Source organism: Giraffa tippelskirchi, chromosome 12, assembly GCF_054371585.1.
Source record: "Giraffa tippelskirchi isolate mGirTip1 chromosome 12, T2T-mGirTip1v1.2.pri, whole genome shotgun sequence".
Classification (NCBI taxonomy): Eukaryota; Metazoa; Chordata; class Mammalia; order Artiodactyla; family Giraffidae; genus Giraffa; species Giraffa tippelskirchi.
The window spans coordinates 122,548,814-122,565,782 of NC_137286.1; the positions used below are offsets into that span (position 1 = coordinate 122,548,814).

Genomic DNA, 16,969 nt, shown 5'->3' on the forward strand with positions numbered 1-16,969 from the left:
GGTGGGCTGCTGTCTATGGGGTTGCACAGAGTCGGACATGACTGAGGTGACTTAGCAGCAGAAGTGCATCATGTGTTGCTTAATAAAAAATTTTTATATAGAAACTCCAATATGTATTGGAGTTTTATGTAGAAACTCCAAAATATATCAATATATTTTAATTATATTAATATCATGGAATAAGCATTAAAAGATTTGATCCATCAACCATAAAACAATTCCCAATTATGTTAGTTCATAATAATTATTTCTGTAAAAGTTGAAAAGTTAAAATATTTCATAACTAATTCTCTTTACTGGGAAGATCCCCTGGAGAAGGGCATGGCAATCCACTCCAGTATTCTTGCCTGGAGAATCCCATGGACAGAGGAGCTTGGTAGGCTATTGACCATAGGGTCGCAAAGAGTCAGACACAACTGAAGTGACTTAGCATGCACAATTCTCTTTATTATTTATTCATTTAGTATATTTTGTTAGCCAATTATTAAGTGTCAGCAGTGAAGATACAATAGAGAGCAAAGAATAAAATGTCCCTGAACTCCTAGCACATAAAGGGAAGGGAAAATAAACAAGTAATAAATAAGATAAATTCATGTGATGATAGTGCTATGAAGATAATAATATTACAGGATATTATCATTGAAGGTAATTAAGCAAATGGCTACTTTAAATGAAGTGATGAGAAAAGGCTTCCATAAGGAAGTGACATTCAAGCTGGGATCTGAATGTGAATAGAGTCTTGCAAAAATGGGTGAGAAGAGTGCTGAATGCAGAGATTAGCAAGTATAAAGGTCCTGAGGCCAAAAATATATGTATTTAAAGTTGATGATGATTGAGATCACTGTGCTCAGAGAATTGTAACCTAAAGTGATGTTGAAGACAGAAGTCGATTTGAAATCATATAAAGCTGAAGCTACAATACATTGGCTGCCTGATTCGAAGAGCTGACTCATTGGAAAAGACCCTGATGCTGGGAAAGATTGAGGGCATGAGGAGAAGGGAGTGACAGAGGATGAGATGGTTGAATGGCATCATCAACTCAATGACATGAGTCTGAGAAAACTCAGGGAAATGGTGAAGGACAGGGAAGCCTGGCATGCTGCTGTTCATGGGGTTGCAAAGAGTCAGATATGACTGAGTGACTGAGCAACAGCAAGAATTAGGGTACAGGCTAAGGGGCTTAATGTAAAGTTCTTGAATAACAGTGGTTTAACAGTCTGAAGCAACAGTCCCCAACCTTTTTGGCACCAGAGCCCGATTTCATGGAAGACAATTTTTCCAGTCCGGGCAGGGGGGTGAAGGGGGGAGAGGGATGGTTTCAGGATGATCCAAGCGTGTTACATTTAACTGTACACTCTATTATTACCACATCAGTTCCACCTCACATTATCAAGCATTAGATTCTGGAGGCTTCCTCAGCCTCTAGACCCATGGGCTAGAGTTAAGAGCTATTCTAACATTGGTCTGTATTTCTGTCATCTTCTATAAGCCCCCACTTGCAAACCTGAGATTGCATTCTAGTTGCATCATTTTCCAGGCATCCAGAAAGGGAGAAGAGCCTAGAGCAGCAAACATCCAGTTATTTTAAATGTAAATCCATGAAGGATACTCATCCATTCTGTACAAATAATTGGCCAATACCTAGTCTGATGGCCGTTTGTAGCTTCAGGGGAGCCTGGAAATGTTAACTGGACACTCATGTGTCATGAAACTATATTAATTTGGAAGAAGGAGAAAATGGGAATTGGGCAGGGCTGGGGAAAGTATGAGGGCTTCCCAGGAGGCTCAAACAGCAAAAAAAAAATCTGCCTGCAATGCAGGAGACCCAGATTCGAACCCTGGGTCAAGAAGATCCCCTGGAGAAGGAAGTGGCAACCCACTCCAGTATTCTTGCCTGGAGAACTCCATGGACAGAGGAGCCTGGCGAGCTACAGTACATGGGGTTACAAAGAGTTGGACATAAGGGTGACTAACACTTTGGGGCTTCCCTGATGGCTCAGATGGTAAAGAATATGCCTGCAATGCAGGAGACCTGGGTTCAATCCCTGGGTCGAGAAGATCCCCCAGAGAAGGAAATCGCTACCCATTCCAATACTCTGGAGTGGGTACAGAAAGCAGTTTCACCAGAGAAATATTGAAAGGTCCTTTGAAACGAGATGTCAGATTATAAAATTGGAACTTATTTCTTTGAACAATGCAAAGCTATGAATTATTGTAAATAAGACAGCAGCATAATCTGAAATGTGTTTTAGAAGATTACCTGACAGTGGTGCAAGTGTTTGCTGCTCCATGGAGCTGAAGCTGAGTGGGGTTCAGAGTACTGCAATAGCCCACGTGGGAGGGAATAAGACTTCCTTTGAGAAGAAGAGGGCAGATGTGGGAGAAGCAGATGTAGCCACTCAGTGTATCTGAGGACACGAGGGTGAGGATGGAGTGAATCAGAGGAGCTCATTTCTATGACCGGGGGTCTGGTGCTGAAATTAACTGGAAGGTGGAAAGGCAGAAAGAACAAGTGTAGGGGAAAATGGTAAGTTTTGGGGTGAACTTAAGTTTGAGGTCTCATTCACAGGGGGAGGGAATGTAGTCACTATGACATGTGACTGATAAAAATGAGCATTTTGTGCTCTGTCTGCAACAGTTTGTACTATGGATATTCTCATATTGTTCTGGGAAACTCTCCCAACTCAACATTTGGCTGCAGTCATTGTAAGCCCTTGAGAGTCATTCAGGAAATTCTGTGCACTTATGACTCTGCTTTGACAGAGCACACCCAGGAAAGGACAGGATGGATTCTGATGCAGTCCGTAAAGTCAGGACTGTGCAGTGTTAATAGTAGTCTAAAGAAACCTGGAGACCTTGAGAAATTTGCTCTAGGAAACCCCATATGTGAAGCTAGATGTCAGGGATGATACAGATGAAAGGGCTGACTTGAAACTCTTACCCAGAAGTACAGGCATCTAAAGAGAGATAGGAAGGAAGAGAAAGAGGAAGGAAAGAAGGAAGGAAGGGAGGGAGGGGGGGAGGGAGGGATGGAGGGAGGGAAAAAAGAAGGGAGGAAGGAAAGAAGGCAAAAACCAAGGAAGAAGAATCAAGTAAGCCAGCTGAGTCTTGGAAGGGTGGATAGTTCTGTAATAATTTGGCATCAAATGTCATAAGTCAAAGATTCGCAAATCATCAATAATTCCATCCTGAGCTGCCAGCCATTTGAGACTCAGTCTCTAAAGGCAGGGGGCTTCCCTGATGGCTCAGTGGTAAAGAATCTGCCTCCCAATGTGCCAATGCAGGAGACACAGGAGAAGCAGGATCATTCCCTGGGTTGGGAAGATCCCCTGGAGGAGGAAATGGCAACCCACTTCAGTATTCTTGCCTGTAGAATCCCATGAACAGAGGAGCCTGGCAGGCTACAGTCTATGGGGTTGCAAACGGTCAGGCATGACTTAGTGACTAAACAACAATTTGCTAATAAAACATTCATCATATTAGAGCAATGACTAGAATAGCAGTTTTCTAAGTTTATCCACGAAACTCTCTGGGCACAGGGGTGGTAGGAAGGAATCTCTCAATACATTTCAGGGGTTTTGCAGGATCAAAACTATTTTCAGGGGCTTCCCTGGTGGTCCAATGTTTAAGAATCCACCTTTCAATGCAGGGCATGCCGGTTCGAAGCCACGGCAATGAGAAGCCCGTATACCGCAATAAAGAATAGCCCCCACTTGCCGCAAAGCTTGCACAAAGCCATGAAGACCCAGTGCAACTAGAAATAAGTAAATAAATATTTTTTAAAAAAACCTATTTTCATAATTGTGCTAAAACTTGGAGACTTCCCTGGTGGTCCAGTGGCTAAGACTCCACGCTCCCAATGCAGGGGGCCCAGGTTCCATCCCTGACCAGGCAACTAGATCCCACAGGCAGAAAGTAAGAGTTCACCAGCTGCAAATAAAGATCCCTTTACTCGCAACTAAGACCTGGCACAGCCAAATAAATAAATAAACATTAAAAAATAATAATAATTACACTAGGGCTTTTTTATGTTTTCACTATCCTTCTGTCATTAACATTGAGAAAAGTTTTTCAGTCTATGTGCAATGCAGCAGATTGAATGCAGAAAGAGTTGACTATTAGGGCAATATTAAAGAGATTTTTCAAAAATGTAGAACAGTAGCACTCACTACATTTTCTCACTGCAATTTTGCTTTAGAAAACAGGATTATTTTCCTGGAAAAAACATTATTGATTTGAACACATAATAGATAGATTTATTTTTAATGAATTAATAAAAGAATACTTTAAATTTTTTCTCAGCTTCAATTTCTAATGGGTTAGATATTAGTAGATATAACTCACATAATCAAAAGTGCTTTGGGTTGCTCAGTAATTTTTAAGTATATAAAGGGCCCTTAGGAACAGTTTGAGAACTGCTGACCAAGAGCAGTTAATAGCTCTCAGAATTGTAAGGAAGTACTCTGCTTTTCTAACGAAGATGCGAGCCAGGAATTTTGGAATAGGAAATAAAAATACATTCCAGAGAACTGCACATAACACTGTTGAGCAAGGAAAGCATTGTTTGCACATAAGGGAAGGAAGAGACTGAAATTATACTTCTTCTTGGAAATCTGGAAGAGCCTCAAGAAGGAGGTGAGGACTAGATTCATTTGACCCTTGGAAAATCAGTAAGCATATTCCAGTTCATATCTACTTCCTGGTGAGCAAGAGTGCAACTTAACTTGAGAAGATTCCAAAATATAAAAAGTCAGAAACAAATGGGTATTCCTTTAAATTCAGTAGTCAAAGGGAAAATAAGATATTAATGCTGACCCGCCAGGCAAAGCCTCAGTGAGATGCTTTACAATCTGAACAATAACTCTATTGTAATTAACACAATTGCTGCATATATTCTTTTCTCAATTTATAGGCACAGATTCCATGGAGTCAAAGGGACTTCAGTACATGCGTCAAGGGAATAGCATAGCCTGGAGTGTGAATATGTACTGATCAAAACTTATTTTTCATGAAGGACTCTGTCATTAAAAATGTGTATCACTTTCCAATTTTATATTTCAAATTAAAAGCTTTATTCTCACATGTCTATAGTAAGAAGTATTACAGATCCTTTTGAAATGAAACTGGTTTGACAGCATTCAGACACATGCTATATGTGTCATCCTCATATTTGTTCCCAAGAAATCAATAAGCAGAAACTGCTCTTACATGAGACAAGCACTCCTTATAAAAGCCAAAATTATTTTAACACCTAAATAATTAAAGTTTGTATTAAATGCCATCTTTCAGTTCAAATGCATTGTAAGTCCAGAGGAAAACTTGTACATAAATATTTATAGCAGGGATATTTAAAATAGCTAAAAACAGGAAATAGTCTCAATATCCGTCACCAGGTGAATAGGTAAAATATACAACCATACAATGGAACACTACTCAGCAATACAAAGAAATGAATTACTGTTACAACAAATGAGTATAATTTGATTATAGCACTGTACATGCTGTCAAAACTGGTCAAACTTCATACTTTAAGTGGATTCAGCTTATTGGACATAAATTATACCTCAATAAAGTTAATTTTTTAAAGGCACTGCCACAAAAATAACCACATTAGATCATCTCCATAACTTCTCCATAGTAGATTGTGATCTTGTGAATCGCAAGAGGAGATTGGAGATCAAGAGACGAAATGACTTGCGATGGCTAGTAAGTCTTGGGGCTTGAGGAAGGCAGGTGTATAGAGTAGTAACATTTAAACTTTTCCTTATGACTTTTTTTTTCTTTTTTAAAAATTTGTTAATTTTTTTAATTGAAAGATAGTTGCTTTACAGGAGTTTGATGGTTTCTGCCAAACGTCAGCATGAATCAGCCATTTCCCAATGACTTTTTGTTACCACTATGTAAAACAGGAAACTCTGGTATGCTGTGATTGGAGCAGAGATGGAGTGTGAGTGTCGGCTGGAAGGGGTGGTGTGAGGAGTGTAGGGTAGATACCTCCACAGGATCCTAGGAGTCTGACAGCTTGAAATCTCTGAAGTAATGACACAAACATAGGTAGTGCATCCCGAAGACATTGCTTCAGACCTCTTCTCTGTCATGTACTAGCTTGAAAGTCTATGTTTGCAACCTGAAGTTGAATATAGTCACAGGAATCAATCACCTAGAATTTTACAGTGCTTATGCCATTTACTTACTTAATGTTTCCTGAAGTTCATTTGTTGTATTTCAGCTTCCTGTTAATTTTGTTGTTGTTATTCCATTGCTAAATAGTGTCTGACCCTTTGCCACCCCTTGGACTGCAGCACACCAGGCTTCCCTGTCCTAAACAATTTCCTGGAGTTTGCTCAAATTCATGTCCATTGAATCAGTGATGCCATCCAACCATCTCATCCTCTGTTGCCCCCTTCTCCTCCTGACCTCAATATGTTTGATATTTTGGATACTCTCAAGAGTGCTGGGGGTACAGTAATGTCCCACAAAACTACTTACCTAGGAGAAATCATGAAAACTACTTACCTAGGAGAAATCATGAACTTTTGACCAATGGTGTTATATTAATGGCAGTAGGGAAACCACTAAGCAGTAACCTGAGCCTTATCTTCAACTCTTATCTCTCCCACATCTAATCTGTCACCCGTTGATTCTCACTTGAGTGGTTTGATTTATTTCCTCAATCACCACCATTTTTCAGAACAATCAACATCCTTCTCATTTATGATAGCAAAAGTTCAGCTTCCATCCCCATCCAATGTACTCAACACACTGCAGCCAAAATATTCATTCCAAAATGCAGTAAACTCCTGCCATTTCTCTGTATAAAGTCCTCTTGTGGATCCCCACTCCATTCAGGAAAATGTCTAAATTCCTTCCTAGGGTTTGCAGGGTCCTAATGAACTGGATTCTCCTAAATGCTCAGCAACATTTTTTTTACAAGATGCAACCCTATGCTCTACCCTTTAGCTGAGTGAAACTTTTCCAGTTTTGGAAATATGTGACTTCTGAGCTCTCAAACATGCTGTATTTCCTCTTCCAGAGTACTCTTCCTCCCTCCTATTCATCTACCACACATTCCTGCCTCATCGTAGCTCTCACTTCTTTTGAAAGCCTAACTTCATGTCCTCCATCTTGGTCAGGTGATGGGGCCAAGTTCTTGGTCATTTGAGGCCAAGTTCTTTCATCAGGTGTTTTTTTAACAGTAGTACAATGAACCATTTGTGTACGTATTATCTTCCTCAGAAGTGTAAACTCCCAGGCACACTTACATCTTGTTCTTCCACCCTTATCTTTCCAGTTTCTAGCATTGTCCCTGGCACAGAGTAAGCCCTCAATAAACATTTCTTGAATGAATTGACTGAATAAACCATCCTAACAAATGGGCAGAGCAGATGGCTCGAGACTGCTCGATGGCACCAGACTAAGGTAACATATTTGCCGCCTGGCTTTCTCCCAAAATGAAGGAAACAGAAAGTGAGTGTGGGTTCATGACTCACCATCTCTTCTGACTGAATAGTACATGGCGTGGCTGAATCCAGATCCAAATCAAAAGTTTTAATCTCCATCAGAAGAATATATCATTTTCTCCAGTATTATTCTTTCCTGGGCAAGAAGAGTTTTCTAAGCATTTTAATCCATAAAGCACTTCCATGATTAAATTTAAGATTTGCTGTGCAATGAGACTAATGCACCAAGGAGAAAGAGGAAAAACACTGGTAAGTTTTAAAACATGTTAGGATAATTGGGTTCAACACGCGTAAATTGCTTTCAGATGAAAGGCTCGAAGCAATTGTTAAATTATAAACATTGAAAAAAAAGTTCTCTGCATCCAATCTGGAGAAGAAAGGGTTTCCATTTGTACAGCAAATTAGAATCAGGTATTTCTTTAGGTCAGCAGTTTCTTTTTTTTTTTTTAAGGCCAGGGAAGTTCTTTTGGCATTTGCCGTGTGTGATTCAGAGAGGGAAGCGCCTTGGTGACTGTGGAAGCCGTTTTCGCCTCGCACTTGTCCACAGCAATTACATTGGAAGGGGTCCTAGACTTGTGGGGTGTGGGATGTGGGATAAATTTGGAGAAAGACCACAATATGTAAACAAAACCTGCCAGTTTTCCAAAATACCCAACCACAAGACTTCACATCTTGGCAGCTGAGAAAGAGTCAAATGTGCTTTATTCTGACAAAAAATTTTATTCTCAGCAGGGAGAATTATAAATCCGCATTAAAGCAAGCGACTACCGATAACCAAAAGTTAACAAAATTTTAAAATATAGCCTAGGTAGTGAAGTTTAGCCAGCTCATCTTCTGAGAAAATATTAATCAAGAAACTGAGGGCAGTAATGGAATCTTTGAAACATTGTATTTTCAAAAAGCATTTGTATTTTCAAAATCCTTTAGATTAAGAAATCCTCCAGAAGGTGAGTTATTTCTGAAGATAGATCATTAGCATAAGCTGTTTAGTTTCTGTTGATAAAAAAAAAAAAATCTAACTTGCAGCATCATTAACTGAATGAGAGCATTTGTGTCTCAGATAAGATTTTATGATGATTTTTAAGTTTACAGTGTCCTAAATGGGTTATATTTTTATACCATTGTCACATGGCTTTGACTAATGAGCTCACTCTTTTAAGGTAATCAGGGAGTCATAAAGAGATAATCCACGTCAAAGCATTGCTGTATTTCCCCAGAATTTTAATATTTCTGTTGGTTCTGAGCAAAGAACTGGTTTGAATCTCAGATAATTTTCAACTTAAACCATATTCATTGTCAACTAACATTTAAACAGGGCCAAGGGAGCTGTTCTTCCTCCCAGCCTTTTGGAAGCAAATGGCCTGCAGGCTTTCTCCCTGAGCCAGAGATCTCCAGAGCTGGGTCTTATCATGTCTGCAGATCCAAGGAGAGGTAAACAGCTTAGCTGTCTTTAGGAATCCCGATAGCATTGCTTTGATCAGTTTCCAGCCAGGAAACAGGGTAAGCATGGACCCAGAGGTCTACAGTACCTTTGCTAAAGTCTGAGGTTCACCAGTGAGTCTGTGGTGGGCCTGATAAACCCCTTGAAACAAGCATAAGGTAGAAGAAATTCCAGTTACTGTCTCACAAGGGAGTCAGGAACCACAAATGAGGACCACACAATAGAGATTTATTAAAATGCTGGCATTATTAGAAGTAAAATACCTGTTTTTTTAAGGCATGTTTATCCATCTGTCCTCCCAATCATCCAAGAAATATCTGCTGAGGATTTACTATCTAGTTTTTTTCTGAAATGAACAATGCCTGGCACTAGGAGAAGGGACAATCAATGAGAATTGTTGCTGTTGTTCAGTCACTACGTCGTGTCGGACTCTTTGTGACCCCAAGGAATGCAGCATGCCAGGCTTCCCTGTCCTTCACTATCTCCTGGAATTTGCTCAAATTCATGTCCATTGAGTCAGTGATGCCATCCGACAATCTCATCCTCTGTATGCCCCTTCTGCTTTTGCCTTCAATCTTTCCCAGCATCAGAGTCTTTTCCAATGAGTCAGTTCTTCGCATCAGGTGGCCAAAGTATTGGAGCTTCAGCATTTTTTAAAATGCTAGAGTGATTAGAAATAAAATGCTTGTTTTTTAAGGCATATTCATTCATCTGTTCTCCCATTCATCCAAGAAATATTTGCTGATGATTTACTACCTACCCTTGTCTGGAGTGAACAGTGGCTGGCACTGGGAGATGAGACAATCAAGGAGATTAAGACGCTATCTTCATGGAACTTCCGGTCTGGCAGATGCGTAATGTGTCTATGTATGTATGTGTGTGTGTATCTCTAAATATAGCGATAGGGAGATATACAACAAACAATTCACCCTTTTGGGGGCAGGAAAATCTAGAGAGTTGTCAGGGGAAGAGGGTGCCTTGCTTCCCACTTTCCCACTGAAGAAGTTAGTAGGAAACCTTCATTCTTTTCTATCTCCAGCATCCAGAACCAGACATGCTCTTTTCTAGGAATTTCAACCTTGAGGGCACATAACAATGGCTCAGAAACAAATTGACATTCTTCAGAAATGTCATGCCAACAGAGTTCTGAGTCCAATAGTGTAGCAGCAGGCTCAGTGATGAAGTTCTGGACAGACAGTCACCCACGTGTAACTTGGCTCATGTTTCAGCTGCCCAGCCTTGGGCTTCCTGCCAATTTCCCTTCCCTAAGCTTTCAGTCATCTTGTCAACCTCTTTCCCATTTCTTCTCGAGCTCCCGTTGAACAGAGTTAGTGTTTGACAATTGCCACCAAGAATAGATACTTGCAGAAGAGGAAGCATTAAATAGAGAGTGCTGGAATTATTCATTCATTGCAAACACAGTAAGTGCTATGAAGGAAAGGTGTATTTGTCTTTGGAGGTAGCAAGCAAGGAAGATATTTGGGAAGCCTGAGGGATTTTGTTAGCGATCCCGTGGGTAAGCTCCAAGCTCCCAATGCAGGGGGCCCAGGTTCAATCTGATCAGGTAACTAGACCCGACATATCGCAGCTAAGAAGCTCAGCTGACACAAGGAAGATCCTGCAAGCCAAAACTAAGACTCAGAGTAGCCAAATAAATAAATACATAAATATTTCTTCAAAGAAGGAAGCCTGGGACCCATACTACATCTAGACTGGAGGGAAAAGTCCTCCAAAGAGACAACAGGATGCTAGAGTTACTGAAGGAGAGCAGTTGAATCCCTGGACCCCAGGCACAGAAAGAAAGGACTGCACTGAGATCCAGCATGGTCTGTAAAGATGAAAGGCAGAAAGACCTCTGTAGGATTTCAACATTCTGACTAGGGTAACCTTTGCTGTTCATTCATAAACAGCAATTCAAGAAGAGTCTCAGGAAAAATTTGTTTTCCTGCACTTCATGAAGTCCCTCTATCCAAGTGCTGACAGCTTTATGTCTCCTCCATTCACACCACAAGGGCCCAGGGCAAGGCCCCATCCCCTCCCCTATTGCCTGGAGTCTCAGGTTCTAGTGTTTCACCCTTCAGATCAGATCTCTCCTTTTTTTTTTTTTTTTTAACCATCCAGGTGATCACTCTAAAATACTATGTGATTATGTCAATTCTCTTTCTTAAATTCCTTCTGGACCCACTCCATCCCCCAACGCCTAAGGGATGAAACGCATGCTCTTTAAAAGCTCTCTCTACTTGACTGTTTCCCCAGCCTTACTCTTCTCTCTCATCAACTGCAACTTTGACTTTTAGCAACATTGCACTGTGTGTAATTCTCCAGACATACCAGGTGGTTCCATTCCTTTGTGCCTTTGCTGGGGCTGAAATACTCTTTTCCCCATCCCTTACTCCTTTATCTGCCCCCAATTAATTCTAATTCATGCTTAATGAATGAGCTCAGAGGTCATCTTTTTCTTCAGAAATTTTCCTGAAACCCCTGAGTTGGATGAAGAGCTCCTGTAGCCACTTGCATATATCTCTGTCATAACACATATCGTATTTTATTGACATTATCTTTTTTAAAAATTTAGTTTTTTACTTGGCTGTACCGAGTGTCATTTGCGGTGTGTGGGATCTTTAGTTGTGGCATGCAAACTCTTAGTTGCTGCATGTGGGATCTAATACCCTAATCAGAGATTGAACCAGGGCACTCTACATTGGGAGTATGGAGTCTTAGCCACTGGACTACCAGGGAAGTCCCTTGACATTATCTTTTTAAGTCTTCGTCTTAGCTTGGGGTGCATGGACAAATAGACTGGATAACTTAAGCAACAAAGATTTATTTCTCACAGTGCTGGAAGTTGGGAAGTTCAAACTCAAGATGCCAGCCAGTTAGTTAGGTTCCTGATGAAAGCCCTCTTTCTAGTTTGCAGATGGCTGTCTTCTTATATTTTGATCTGGCAGAGGAAGACCATCTCTCTCATGCTTTTCTTATAAGGACACTAATCCCATTCATATGGGCTCTACATCATGACCTAATTACCACCCAAAGAACCCGTCTCCAACATATGAACTTGGGAATGACACACTCAGCCCATAATACCCCAAAGATTTTGTGTCTGATTTATTTTCATATCTCTAATAGCTAGAATACTTCCAACCAAAACTTAGACGCTGAAAATAATATGTGGTACTAATTTATGTATATCATGTTCTCAGTAACATCAATTACAAAGTTATAACCTCTGGCTTTATCTAGGACCTTGACTTATTTGATATGAATTTTTAATGTTTCTCCAAGAGCTGTCTCTTCCATCTTTCTCTTCGATAATTTTAAAAATCAGTAGGCTCTTCCTAGAAATGTTAGAAGACAGGGTTGATGGAGAATATAGCAAGATAAGAAAAAGAAATATGAGGGGGTAGTGTTGCTGCAAAAGAATGAGTCACAGATGGAGACATTTGCAAAATGAAGAAGGAAAGAGTAGGAAATGAGAAGGCTTAATTATGGTGCATGATTCAACCACAGATGAAGCTGCTGTTCTTACTTCCAGTTTCCTCTACTTCTATTTAAAATGGATAAATCTGACTTCCTAAAGTAATCTATTTCTAGTAACATATATTCATCCCTGACATGAATAATTCCTGTCATGGGCCACATCAACCTGAGAAAGACAAAAACCAGATTCCTGTTGGATTCCTGACTTGGCCTGGGAGCCCCTGTCTTAATTCTCTGGGCTGCTCCGAAGACAAGGATGGTCCTCTGGAAGAGGAGCTGGTCCCCGTGGTCCTCTGTTAGAACCTCAAGGTCCCAAGTACATCAGTCTTTTTCATCTCTGCACAAACTCCACCAACAGGCCTCGATCTTTAACTGAGGATGAAGAAGGATCGAACTGCTCAAAGCAGAAGGTTCTGGTGATAGGTAATTCTGGGTTAACCCTCAAGTCTGTCCCTTGTCCAGACTCCATTTTCCCATTTCAGAGATGGGGACATACTGGTTTCCAACTCACAGGATTTTGGTGACAAGTGAATACTGATGTGTGTGTGATGCTCTGAGCTCTGTGTCAGGGATGCAGTGAGTGTGTTGAGTAGATGATACATGCTCCAGTTCCTTCCAGCCACAAGGAATCCATCTGGGCCCATGGTGACTCATTAGGTCATGTAACATGAGGGCAGATACCAACCCCTTCCTTCTGTGTCACGTCTGCTGTGTCTCCCAGGTAACCAAGTGTGCCTTCATCATCTTCCTGGGATGCGATGAACCTTGTTCCCTGTCCAGCAGCATCACTACCTCTCTGGAACATGGGAAAATCCTTCTCTAAAGCATGCTGGACTCATGGTTGCACTTTCAACCTTTCCAAGTTTGGCCACATCTGTGCTTCCACATGGCTCAAATGTAAAAGGGTGAGTAAGCCTAACTGATTATTCATCCTCTATATCGTAATCAGTATTCATGGATTCAGGAATTCTAGAACATCTCAAAATGTTTTCTTTACAAATGTCAATGGTGTACCATATATGTGGATCTCAGGTCTTCAGGAAAACATCCCTGCATCAACTAGAAACACATATATCGTTTATTTTTACGTTTTTTTTTTTTTTAATATGAACCATTTTTTAAAGTCTTTATTGAATTTGTTACAATACTGCTGTTTCATGTTTTGGTTTTTTGACCATGAGGTATGTGGGATCTTAGCCCCCTGGATCAAAAGCACACCTTTTGCGTTGCAATGTGGATTTTTAACCATGGGACCAACTGCTACTGCTGCTAAGTCGCATCAGTCGTGTCCAACTCTGTGCGACCCCATGGGTGGCAGCCCACCAGGCTGCCCTGTCCCTGGGATTCTCCAGGCAAGAACAGTGGAGTGGGTTGCCATTTCCTTCTCCAATGGGACCAACTGGGAAGTCCCAAAACAGATAAATCTTAACTGAAGGCAGCTCACAGGGTCCTGTGTGAGATTTCCTCAAACAGGCTGTAGACCCTTGCTTTGAGGCTCAGCTCCTCTGTGAAGTCCTCCTGATTTTTCTCAAATAGTGGTTGCTGTTTGTTTTTCTGTACCTTCAGAGCATTGTATGTGTAACCCATCATTTATCACTTTAGACTTGGTCTCCTTCAGTGGCCATAGTTCCTGAATACAGATTCTCTCTTTATCTTTGTGGCCCTAGTACTTACCTGTTAACCGTCTGGCATGCAGTCACCTCTCAATCATATTTCCCCATAAGAATGCACTGGTGGAAGCAGTACCCATTCTGAACTGGCAGCTCTCCAAATCACAAATCTGTGGGATTGAGTTTTACCTGCTGCTTCCACTGTGCTTAATGTGGATAGACTGCTCTGCTCCTGTTTTCACTGTAGAATGTGTTCCTGAGCTTCTCCACTGCCCTGTAGGAGATTCCTTCTAGATTATTCTAAGGCTCTTTATATTCACATCTCTAAAGATCTTGGTTCTTCTGTCAAATCTTGTCCTGAGTTTATACCTCTGTTTGCCACCCGGGTTCTATCTCTGGGTGGGGAAGATCCCCTGGAGAAGGAAATGGCAACCCACTGCAGTATTCTTGCTTGGAGAATTCCGTGGACAGCAGAGCCTGGTGGGCTACAAAGGGGCTGCAGTCCATAGGGTTGCAAAAGAGTCAGACACGACTGAGCATCTGAGCATCTGAGTGATGACAAAGACTCGTCTTCACTAGAGCTTCTCTGGTACTTGTTCCGACCTCACTTAGTGAAAGGAAGATCTATGCCTCTTATTGTTGGTAGATAATCACAGAAATCTAGCCAATATCCAAGCAGATCTACCAAGACTGCCAGAGCAGGGTTATTAAAAAGAAATTCTGAGAGATGGGAGCAATAGTAAATGTGCCCTTCCGCACTGCCTGTTATATCCTGGAGCATTAGCCAGGGACTCCAGGGGTATGAGTGTCAATCTCCAGAGAGGAACCCCAGACCTTTGAACTGAGAGACTGGGAAATACCAGCTCCTCCCTGGCATAGTCAGGGACTGACACACACCAGCAATATGATGGGTGGAACCTCAGCTCTGGCCCTGGCTCGTTGGCCAAGCACCGGTGGTCACAGAAACAAACATTTGAGAGTCCAAGCTGTGTGGCTGAAATGTGGCTAGCTGGTTGGTTGGTTTGTACATCCACAGTCAAAGACCCTGATGCTGGGAAAGATTGAGGGAAGAAGGAGGAAGGGGCAACAGAGGATGAGATGGTTGAGTGGCATCATCGACTCATTGGTGGCATCATTTGCTCAAACATGAAAACATAAGTTTGAGCAGACTGGGAGACGGTGAAGGACAGGGAAGCCTGGCGTGCTGCAGTTCATGGAGTTGCAAAGAGTTGGACATGACTGAGTGACTGAACAACAACAAATCATGGTTGGGGTAGCACTAGCCCTCCCCCGGCATAATCTATGGGATTCAGGTCACAGATTACATGATGTGCTAGATGGTAACATTTGTCACCCTTCAGCCCTCTATCAAAATCCATGGCCTGAATCACTCAGTTGCAACTTCTTTCATGTGGCTTTCTGGGAGGTAAGCCTGTGGGTGATTAGTACTGGATAAATTAAGTTCTGAGCTTTCAACGGACTTAATCCCTATGTGGTCCTAACTCATTAGCATCTGCAGGGACTGAAGTAAAATTAATGGATCAATTTCAACCAGATTGAAGTATTTCTTATGGACAAAGTCACTAACACTCCTCTCTCTAAAGTAAAAGTGGTTATTAATCCCATGAGGGCAGGAGCTCTATCTAATGCCCTAATGAATCCCTAGTGTCTATACAACTGCTTTTGTTGAGTGCATAAAAGAATGAATTCTCAATTATGGGAATTAGACCTCATTCTTGTTTAACATCAAAGAGGATTCAAATGTGTTTATTATTTCCTGAAAGTGATCCCAACATAATGATAATAGAAGCTAGTTTTTAAAAGGCTCATCCTTCCTGGTAGCTCAGAGGATAAAGAACCTGCCTCCAATGCAGGAGAACCAGGTTCTATCCCTGGGCCAGGAAGGTCCCCTGGAAGAGGGCATGGCAACCCACTCCAGTATTGTTGCCTGGAGAATTCCATGGACAGAGGAGCCTGGTGGGCTACGGTCCATAAGGTCCCAAAGAGTCAGACATGACTGAGCGACTAATAGTTTCATTTTCATCCTTTTCAAAGCATGTCCCTCCATTTACCCCTGATGTCACACAGTACCCTGATACTTTTTTCTGCTGTATGATAAATTCCCTTAAGGAAAAAAAATGGTTCATCTGCTGAGAATTTAAGAAAGGACAGGCTAAGAAGACCCTGCCTCACCCCCAAATTTATTTCTAAACACTGAAGGGCTTATATAAGTACAAGAGGCTATAAAGACCACTTTATAGATGACCACTATAATGGTAGCATTTCTTTTAAAAGTTGCACCTTAGAATTACTTAGAAATCCTGTTTAAAAAGAGAGAGAGATTTAGACCCTACTCCTAAGATTCTGAGTTAATTGGTCTAGTAGTGCTACTTAGACTTCCCTGGTGGCTTGGATGGTAAAGAATCCACCTGCAATGCAGGAGACCCTGATTTAACTCTAAGATTGAGAAGATCCCCTGGAGGGCATGGCAACCCGCTCCAGTATTCTTGCCTGGAGAATCCCCATGACAGAGGAGCCTGGCGGGCTATGGTCCATGGGGTCCAGAAGGGTCGGACCCAGCTGAGAGACTAAGCACACAGCAGCACGGCAATGCCACTCAAAGCCCGTCTCTGCACTGATTTTGATTGTTGTTTGTACAATCAGGTGAAGACAGAAATCAAGACTAAGTGTTCAGAAAGGTTTATAGCAAGTTCCCAGGGTAATACATGTCTGTGGAATCTAATAATAAATACATTAAGGGTTGTATTTTCTATGTCCTATTTTTTGTGTTCCTTCACTTTTCTAGTAATGAAATTCATTTGCTTTGCATTTGAAACAATGTAATCCATAATGGAGTAAATGTTTTAAAAAAACCCAACATACACTGCCCCTTTACCTCAGTTTGCTCTTTTTCTCTCTCTCTGTGCCTGTGTGTATCTCTCTCTCTCTCACAGACACACACACACACATACACACAC

At 41.4% G+C, this 16,969-nt stretch overlaps 1 long non-coding RNA gene across 1 annotated transcript in view; it reads left to right on the forward strand.

Moving 5' to 3' along the window:
• LOC145529448 (uncharacterized) overlaps window positions 1–16,969 on the forward strand; it is a 174,196-nt gene that overhangs the window by 71,112 nt on the left and 86,115 nt on the right. The window contains exon 3 of the long non-coding RNA XR_014071240.1: window positions 13,103–13,286. This is a non-coding gene — a long non-coding RNA (uncharacterized LOC145529448). The remainder of the gene's footprint in view (window positions 1–13,102; window positions 13,287–16,969) is intronic.